General features: G+C 58.9%; 1 protein-coding gene across 3 annotated transcripts in view; it reads right to left on the bottom strand.

The window, feature by feature from the left end:
- The window catches only part of SLC45A4 (solute carrier family 45 member 4), a 67,679-nt gene extending 57,947 nt beyond the window's left edge, over positions 1-9,732 (bottom strand). For 2 of the 3 annotated variants that reach the window (XM_027972827.3, XM_027972830.3), the window contains exons 1-2: positions 9,670-9,722; positions 8,819-8,881 (exon numbers count right to left, since the gene is read on the bottom strand). The gene's annotated coding sequence lies outside the window, so the exon portion shown is untranslated. Of the gene's footprint in view, positions 1-8,818; positions 8,882-9,669 lie in introns of all 3 variants that reach the window. The other variant, XM_042254018.2, reaches the window with a different exon arrangement.
- Between the last annotated feature and the right edge of the window lie 331 nt (positions 9,733-10,063).

The following is a 10,063-nucleotide window of genomic DNA, read 5'->3' as shown; positions in this document are numbered from 1 at the left end:
TGTCGGCCTGTGCCCAGCATGAGGGCAGCTCCCTTGGGAGCCAGTCGTGAAGGACCTGTCTCCAGGGGCAGCAGGGGATAGGGGGCAGGCTTGGCCTGCCAGGCGGGCAGGACACAGGGCCCCTGCCGGTCTCGGTCAGGACCCTCAGAGCCCCAGGGGAGCTTCTCCAGCAAGGGCACGCATCAGCGCCAGTGCTCCCAGTGACCAGCCGCAACTCCAGAACGCCCGTCGTGGGGACAGCCGTATGTGCGGTGACGACCCAGCAGACTCAGGGGTCCTCCCAGACGCCACCACCCCCCACAGCCTCTGCTCCAGCCCCTCTCTGAAGGGTCTGGGGAACAGTATCTGATTACATCTCCTAAGTAGTTGAGCTGTTCTCAGATGTGAACCCCCCGCCAAACGGAAGACGTTAACTCCCTAAGCCCGTGAGCACACAGCCCCAGCCCCCAGCCCTCCCAAGCCTCAGCATGATAAGGGTAACCTGGGACACCACCCTGCTCCCTCACGTCAGCCAGTCCGGGAACGAGCTGCTCACTCCCGTGACCGTCCCCCACCAGGCTCTCAGAAGGGCTGTGCTAAACTGGGAGTGTGGAGTTCTCAGTTAGGGGAGCCATGGCCAGTCCCTAAATAGACGGACTTCTCATGTGAAAAATGAGGCTAGCCACTGAAAGGCTGTTTTAACTTGAAATGTTATCAGGAGCTGTGAGTATTAGCGGCCCTGAGCCAGGGCTGGGCCTGATGGAGCCCCTCCAGTCCCCGACCTGTGCCCGAGAGACAGGATCCAGGGCAGAGAGACAGAATGCCACCTTCCCCTGGGGACGCAGGGGACAGTACGGGACTCACCGAGCAGCCTCAACTTGAACCCGTTTCCTGAGCTGCCTGGGGGTCGGGGGAGGCCCACCACAGTGCGAGCACGCAGGGACGCTGAGGAGGGCAGCCGGGAAACCAGGCCAGGAGAGTGGCTGGGTGGGCGGGATGGGGCACACTGACCAGGGCAGGGGGCTCGGGCGGTCCATGCCCAGTCCACGCGCCTTGCTGTACACATGCTGAAGGCAGCTCCTTTCCACGGGCCACGCTGCGGTGGGCACGGCACAGAGCGTCTGTCCTTGGCTAAGAGGACCGGAGAAGTCCAAGGACGCCACGCTGGCCAGCAGCATGCCATGCCCCATGCCCTGGCCCCTCCCAGCCATGCCATGAAGGCTTGGCGGGGCCTCCTCCCCCCGGCACGTCTCTGTGGCAACCCGGGCGGGTTGTCACTAAAGTGGACTCAGCTGGAGGCCCACCCCACCTCCACCATGCAAAGCCACAGCGGCACCCTCATGCCCGGACAGTCGGGCTCTTTTTCTTCCGGAGCCAGCCGTAAGAGCAGCCACTTCTGAGAAGTCCTCCCTGAACAGGCTCAGGTGAAGATGGTTGTAACTATCTGGAGCATTCGGCCAGCACTGTGTCTCGTCTGTGTACTCTTCTTCAGCTCTCACCTCTCTGCTTAGATGAGAACTGCTTTTGCATTTCCCGCTGTCCCTAGTACTCTTTCCAGCAGAGGCACTCAGAAGAGAGAACTCCACACGGACTCCTTAAGCTCTCTGGGCCTGTTTCCTCATCCATAAAGTGGGGACAGCACCCTCCCATGCAGAGTGCTCGGCAAATTCGGAAGTTATCTCCGAATCTAGGTGGCACCTTGCACAGAACCTGCCCATGGTCCCCACACACAGGCGCCTGATAAAGATGCCTGGGGCCCTTCTAAGGGGCTGTGAGCACCCACAAATACTCAGAGAGGACAGGCAATGCCTGGGCACACTGCTGCCACCCGGTGACCCCCGTTCATCAGGACTACTAAGGACAGCCCCCCAGGCTCAGTGCACAGGACGGCCTCGCTGAGGCTCCGGGTTCCTCCCCAGACAATCCACATGGTAGCCTTACAGCTGCCCCTGCCCAGGTCATTTAAGTCAAGAACACAGAGGACTCCCGCCAAAAGCCAACAGGGTTGGCAGAGCGGCAGGAGCGGTCCTCCAGCCCTCTCTCACGGAGCCGGCCTGCCACAGGGCAGGCCTGAGATCCCAGGCCACACATGCTACAGGGTTCCAAGCCCAGGCTGAGCTGGGTGGACAGTAATGACCCCAGATGGACAGGTTCTAAGGGGCCATGAGGAAATCCACGTTAAAACTGGTAAACTTTCCCCAAATGGTGTGGAAACCAGCCAGTGCTCCGGGCTCCAGATGCTCCCTGCCACTCAAGGCGGAACCAAAGGCCTATCTGACCTTCACAACCACAAACCGCCGCTGTTCACGGGCTCTTATCCGCGCACAGCCTCTCCGCACAGGCGGCTCCTACGGCTGGGACTACGAGGACTGAGAGCCAGCCCTCCCGCCCCCACGCTGCTCCTGCCTCCTCTCCATTCACAGCATCGGTGTCAGCACCGCTGTTCACCCGCTGGGAAAACGGTCCCCACTCTCACCTGCATTTGGTGAGCGACAAGCGTTTCGCCCTGTGAAAATGTACTGATGTTTTCCATGCGCTGTCACAGCACGAGAGCGAAAGTCACGTTCCCCAGACTTCCAGAAACACATATATTAATATGGGTGGAGGCGCCCTGCACCCCCACGGCTCACGGTGCCACGCGGGAGACCCAAGACCTTGGGCCCGGCACCCTCATCGGTGAGGCCCAAGGTGAGCTTGTGGGCTTGGCCACTTACCATGTGGCTCGGGGTAAACTGCTTGACCTCTCTGTGTGTGCCCCCTTCTCCTCTCTGTTACACAGGCACAGCCCTGGCCGCATGGTTAGAGGAGGAGCCGAGTGCTCCGCCCAGGAGGACCCAGCCCTCAGGGCCTGCTAAGTGCCAGGAACAAACCCGCATTATGCTCCCCAGGCCCTAACACAGGGGCTGGAGCTCCGAGTGGTGGGCGGCTGCTGGGTCAAGGTCACCCGGCCGGGGCTGGCACCAGCACCAGGCGCTAGCGTGTCTCTGCTGCAGACGGCGGCACAGGGCCCCTCCCGATTCTTTTAAGAATTAAGAACACTTTCAACGTCTGAATAATTCGAGGATGAGCCAGCTCGACGTGTTTTAAACAGCGCTGAGTCCTCTCTCAGCTGCCCTGTCCCACGAAGCTTGCTGAGCCCCATGCCGGCAAATCCAAGAACATGCTGGCCTCAACCCCACAACCCCACCCCCACCCCTCACACCGAGTCACAGCTGCCTGCAATGGGCACTCGGAGGCGGGGGGCAGCCCCAGACACCCTGGAAGGCCCGGCTCCCTCCGGCAGAGGGTGGTGGTGTGCAGGGTGTGAAGGCGAGGCTTCCAGCTGCTGGCTTTTACTGTAAGTGATGCGAGGAAGCCCGACGGTGATGCCAGCACCCCTGCTCTCCGAGCAGGACAGGCATGCCGAACCCCTCGGTGTGGGGTCACCTGGACACCCTGGTTTCCTGTGAGCAGCCCAGGCCTCTAAGGCCCTGTGGCAAAGGCCCTAATCCTTTAGTACCGAGACCCAAGCAGCCAAGAAGATGTGAACGTGCATCTGGGCACAGGGGTCTCCACAGGGCGGGGGAGGCGGCACGGCCTGGCCCACCGCCTCACTCCCGGGATGCACCCCAGGACCCCTGGGTGGGGCCATGCCTTGCTCCTACCTTCTCTTATCTCTACAAACCAAGGCTCGGCCTCACGGTCTGAGGACACGTGTTGCCCACGTTTAAGGCGAAGCATTCGTAAGCGGATTGCTAACGGCGGGGCCTGAGGACGCGAGACGGGGGGACGGCAGGCTGGCCCACATGAGCAGGGTCCGCAGAGCTGGGAGAGCAGCCAGCCTCCTGCCCAGCACGAGCACCAGCAGCAGGACACCCTGGTCACCTGGAACCTCCCCTATGTCACAGACTGCCCCGCAACACAACGTTCTACAGCCTCCAGCCAAAGCCTGTTGAGTCAGGGCAGGAAGGCAGAGCAATCTGCTGAATTACTAAATTTGCTGTCATATCTAACATCAACTGGCTTTTAGGCTAAACACAGTACATGTTCACATTTCGAGGGCTTCTCTGGCTCACCTAGGAGAAGGCCAGCCTGGACTTCAAGCGGCTCTGAGGAAGGTCTGACTGACACTAGCGCCACCCGTTTCTTAGGGTGAGGCCCTGCTTCCCAAACCCCGACCTGCCAGGCTCCTCTGCACCCCCAGCCCAGGGGCCCTCACCCTGGAGACCAGCAGCGGGCACACTCTCCTCCCTGCTGACACTCTCCCTGGGCCCGAGAAGGGAGCCAGGCAGAGTAGGCTGATGGACTCCCGCAGGGGGAACAAAAACCTCTTTAACTCACAGCACTAGTCCACAGGCTTGCATTTTAACCCAACCAAATAAAAATGCACTGTCGCTAACCAAAACACACTCGTGTATGAGCTGCACCGTCTTGTGCCCTTTAACGTAGTCCAGCTAGGAAACACCCAGTCAAACATCCCGGCACACGCAGAGGAGCACGAAGCCACCGTCTAACAGCAGCCTGCGCTCCACCCACCAAGCCGGCCGGGTGACAGGGCAGCACTCTGCAGCCCGTGTGCAAACGCCAAGCGCCCTCAGGGTTCTCGGGTGCGGGAAGCTCACAGATCCTCTGCGTTATCCTGTCTGTGACATGGCTGGTGGTCAAGTCGAACGGCCCCCGGTCCCCCCCCCCCCCCCCCACCACCAAGGTCACCTTCACACTCTCCCTTCCTCAGTCCTGGGTACTGGCATCAAGGACAGGGGGATAATTCCTTTAATGGAGGCGCTTTAAAGGGACCCAGCCAGCTCTTTAAGACACATTCTGCCTATGTGTAGTTATCAAGTAATTATCAAGACCAGCAATACATTTCTGCTTCTGTGATCAATTATGTACTGATATTTACAGTGACGAAAATCTCTCCTGGGGCACCTGCCTGGTGGTTGGGAATCCGCCTCCTGGTGTGCGGGGTGTGAGTTTGATCCCTAGTCAGGGAACTAAGATCCCATGTGCCGTGAGGCAACCGGGCCCATGTGCCGCAACTACTGGGCATGTTAACCACAACCGTAAAGAAACAGCACAGACCTGTGTACAGATGCAGTCGTAAGTAAATAAATACTTAAAAAAAATTTCCTCTGGATTAACACAGCTTCATGATCACAGAAATGTTTTAAACTGCAGTTTAGGTATACTCTGGTGACAGACAAGTGTGAAGAGTGATCAATAAAAGGCTTTCAAGTATAAAAGTGCATGACATTAAAATTCCACAAGGAAAAATGAGGCAAACACACAAGATGAGGAAGAAAAGAAGACACATGTGTTAAAACTGTTAAAAACAGTATGTAGGCGCCTTTTTTCAAAGGGTGAGGGTGGGCTATCAGATCATTAGAGTGTTTAGTTATTTTAAATGAAAAAGTCTAGATGGCAACTTGAAAATGTGCTCATAGTTTTTGTTATTTCATAGAACAGGGGCAAGAAAGTCTGAAGATCTCTGCTTTAAGGGAATGTCACTCTGAAGCACTCCTAACAGGTGATTGCAATGATGAGAGGGCTGCCTCTCAGCTGGTGCCCCCCCACCACCGTCCACATCCCAAGTTCATCCCCAAACCCCTCCCCTCAAAATAACTGATGGAAAAACACTCCTCTTTCCAAACCAAAAATCATCTCCTCTTTCGGATAAATGAATTTCCCTAAAATGGTGATTGAAATGTTGCTTGTCTAAAACTGCGCAGGAAGATCTGTATGTAAAATCTCATCAGCCACGACATCCGGACCAGAATCCACTCTCTTCCAATCCCTCTTCATCTAAGGGTCTGCTATGGATTTTGCGCTCAAGACCTTCCTTTCTTTCCAATGGGAAGAATTTGGTCACCAACCAGTTCAACGAGCTCCAGGATTCAAGGGTGAAGCCCCAGGAGAGACCCTCCAGCAAACTCCAAAAACTGCAAACCAGCTGACACAGAATCCCAGGCTGGAAGGTACTTCTTGAAGGCAGCACAATAAAGAGCCTCTCGGGCACTGGTTCAGGAATGCGGCTTCCCTCACTGCCAGCGAAATCCTGCAACAGGTTTGGGAGGAGGCAAACAACATCGGCCCAGGTGGAACAAAGCCTCCCTCCCCTGGGCACAGGGCCAGCAGAGTGGGGGAGTGAGGCCAGGGCAGCCTTGCACAGTGACTCGAAAAGACTCTGCAAACCCTCCAGCTGTGGGGGGATGCCACTTTGGGACAGCCAGCACCCCAACCCTGCACCTGGGGGCAAAATGCCTGGCACAGTGCACACCCTATTTGGGGTCTCCCTGCAGGCCCAGCTATGGACTCTGGCGACCTGTCTTCACTTGAGGTTCCAAACTAGCAGAAGAGAACTCAGAGTCCTTCTCTCCAACTCTGAGGACCTGTTTCCTTTCCCACCATCTCTAGTAGCAGCAGCGTGCTTACCCCAAGATAAGCGAGCTCAACAGAGGACCCAGACAGACCACTGCCTGCACTTCCGGGTGTCACATCCACGTCGAGTGTCCGGGCCATGTCCCGGCGCTACTGCCGACCCGGGTATGGGGGGGAACACTGTTGGTGCCCTGAGAACAGCAGGAATCACGCTTCTACCCTGCAAGCCTGAGGCTCTTAATCTTCTTAAAATACCTCCTCTGAAAGTCACTTGCCGAAGCAGCAGCTTCACAAATACTATGAGGCCTCCAGTGAACGTTTCCAGGGTCACCACTACCTAAGTGGCAGAGGGTTGAAAATGACGGCTGTGTAGTCTGGTCTGAATGCAGGCAGGGAAGCTTCCTTTGCGCACACGTTCAAATGTCCACAATCTCCTAGTTAGCTGGAAGTGCCTTACTTCACAAAGGGTTAGCATTTAATACTCTTAAAAAAAAAAAAAAAAGCCACTCGAAGCACATTTTGAAACTTCCATGTTAAAAAGATCCTTGTTCATTGATTTTGGTGGGATAACTAAGCTAATCTAAACAAGGGGACCTTGTGTGGGCAGGGGTGGGGGAAGGGCGGTGGGCCTGGCCTGGGAGCCCCTGCCCGGGGGTCCTCTCCCACCTCCTTTCTCTATGGCCGCTCTTCCTCCTTCCTCCGGGAGGCTTTTCCCCTCTGGTCAGATTCCCACTCTGCAGCGCTAAAATGCTCTCAGGTTTCCTGGCTTGGAGATGAAGGCAACCCTCCTAATGGGGTTTTGCTGAGTGTTTCTTAATCAGCGGAATTATGTTGTGATTAAAAAAGAAGAAAATCTGGGAAACCAGAGGAAGCAAGCGTGGAGCAGTACCCTGGCCCGTCCTCAGTGGGGACTGGGCTTCCAGCGCGTTCTGGCTCCACAAATTACAGACACGGCTCTGCCAGGGGTGTTCCCGGAGAGGGCACTGCAATTTGGGGTTGTCTGCCACCTAGTGCGCTCACCAGTCAGGCCGACAGGCTGTTAGTCACGAACCACCCCTGCCGGGCTGGGCTGCTGGGCCCCACAGGACAAGCAGGAGCGGCCAAGAGGGTGCAGACGAGGGACGGGGACCAAAAGGCAGGACACCAGCAAAGCCCAGACCCCATCCACCCAGTGAGGCCATCCACTCTCCTCCCCACCGTCCCTCTGACAACACGGATAAAACCAATCCAACACCAAGCAGCCTGAACGCCGGAGAAAATGCCTGTGTGTGCTCTCCTCCACTGGGGATGGGGGAGCAAGCGGCCGTTGCCGCAGCCCCTCCTCCCCCGCAGACCTGCAGGGCGGGCTCTCCCGGCTCCGAGAGGCCAGGGTCCTGTTGCCAGGCTTCTCCCGCCCCTTCCCGACCTCCAGCAAGCAATGCTGAGGGCAGGGAAGAGCCCCAGGATGTTAAAAAACTGCCAGGCACCTTGGAGATCGCCCAGTCCAATCTCTGTTCTGCTTTCCCGATGCGGCACGGGCCGAGGCTGCAGCACGCATCTCAGCCAGGGAAACAGGCCCGCTCTCATAGGCCCGGAGCCCCCGGGCAGCCTCCCCAGGGGGACATCCAGGCCACACACACCTTCCACTCAGGGCCTAATATGCATTTCAAATGCGTCTCAAACTAGCCCCTACTTTCCTTTACAGCTGCTGCCCATGATTTATCAATTAGCCCGGACGGGACTGAAATTCCATATTTTTAAGACAACCGACTCCTCCCTCCCCGCCACTCCAGAAGCCCCAGCATTCAGCAGCCACGAGGATCTTCCCACCTGGGACCTACACCGCTCCAGGCCACAGCCGCTGCCCCTCCCCACCTTCAAGTGGATTCTGCAAAACCTCTTGAGCACTCAATAAACTCTTACTGTTTCTTTGAATACATAATTCAGATCCACCAGAAAACTGAGGAAAGTATTCATTTTTAAAGGCGGCTAGGGTCACTCTTTTGGATGCCCTGCCATTTAACACACCGCATCAGGGTGATATACCAATCCTCCAGCTTTTCATCGTCTTCCTCTTTCTCCTACTACAGGCGCAAAATATAAGAGCTGAAAGGTTCCCCCTTACCCACCCACAGTGTGCAGAGCACACTCACAGAACGCCGGAAGATCGACCTGGCTTTTCCCAGAAGAAGCAGGCTTCGATTCTGACAATCGTTTGACCCCACAATGATGGCTTCAATCACTCATCTTCTAAACCCTCATCCCTTCCCAGGCCTCAGGCTAGGAGATGCCCCCCAAACCAGGAGCAACCAGGCCCCTTTTGGCTGGAGTCAGCGGAGGAAACCGATGGGGTTGGATGGCTCAGTGCCCCATTCAGAAAGGAAAAAACATCTCACACTCCCTAGGAGATCAAGTGTGTACCCCAACCCCCCAGAATCACTATGAATGATTAACCGGGAGGCTGTGTTTTTTTCAAACCACCACCCCTCCCATTTTGACATACCTCCTCTGAAAAAGCCCTTTGCTGGAAGGTGTTCCCCCGCAGCCCAGTCAAGAGCAACACACCCTGGGGAGGAACGGGTTAAGTTCAAGAGCTCTGGGAGGCCAGCCGGCACGGGAAAGGGAGAGCGGTGCAGAGATGCAGACAAACGTGCGGGGACTTCTGCAGGGCAGGGGCTGCTGGACCTGGGTGTACCGAGGCATTGGCCCCTCTTCCCCAGGCACAGCTTGGCTGCGGGAACGGAGGTATCTTCAAAGGGGCAGACCAGAGGACGGTGCAGGTAAGATAAACAAAACATAGGGGCAGCCCCGAGTGTGGCCGCCCTGCGAGGCCGCTGAGGGCGTGCGGGTGCGGGGACAGGAGGGTTTCAGGCAGAGGGGACAGTGGCTGAACTCAGAAGTTGGCGACGTCAGGCCGAGGGCGCCGGGCAGGGTCGGGACCAAGGGGGCTGAGGCGCCAGGCTTCCTGCGGGTAGAGTAACCCGAGAAGACTGGGGTGGGGGATGCCGAGGACTGCGGCCGGGGCAGGGTCCAGGGGAAGGCGCACCCCGCGGGGAGGGGCCCAAGATGCTCCAGGAGGCTGGGGCGGGGGTGGGGGTGACGGAGACGAAGACGGGCAGGTGCACCCGGGGCGGAGAAGGGAAGGGGCCCAAGCCCGGGGCGGCTGTGCGGGCGGGAGCAGGCTCTCGGCCGTGGCGTGGGGGGCCTCCTCCCCGTGGAAGGGATGCCGGAGCGGGCCGGGAGCCGGCCCCGGAGCTCGAGGCCGGGGCCGCGCGGGGGCCGAGTGGGGGTGGGCAGCGGCAGGTGCCGGGCGCCCAGGTGCGGCGGGGTCGGGGCAGCGGGCCGGCCGCTCACCTGTCTCCTCCGGCCGGGGCCGCGGGGCGGCGGGGCGGCCGGGCCGGGCCGGGCGGGGGCGGCGGGGGCGCGGCGCTCCGGGGGCGGCGGCGGCGGCAGGGCCCGGCGGCGGCTGCTCCTCAGCTGGCCGGCCGGGCGGTCAGTCAGCGAGAGACGCGGGCGCGAACGGAGCGCTTGCGAGGATGCGGCCAGCGCGCGGGGACAACGCCGCTTTATCAGGTCGGAAACAGCCGCCGCGCGCCGCTTCCGCTGACGCAGCGCCGCCCGAGCTCATGACTATGCAGCAGCCGCCGCGGGGGGCGGGGCGGGGCCCAAGCTGCGTGCGCCTATTGGTCTTCGCGCGCCCCGCCCACCTCCCCGCCCCGCCCCCGGGCCGAGGCCCCGCCCCGGACCG

Source organism: Ovis aries, chromosome 9 (assembly GCF_016772045.2).
Source record: "Ovis aries strain OAR_USU_Benz2616 breed Rambouillet chromosome 9, ARS-UI_Ramb_v3.0, whole genome shotgun sequence".
NCBI classification, from domain to species: domain Eukaryota; kingdom Metazoa; phylum Chordata; class Mammalia; order Artiodactyla; family Bovidae; genus Ovis; species Ovis aries.
Note: the sequence above shows the minus strand (reverse complement) of the source record. Positions and strands in the feature narration are given on the sequence as shown.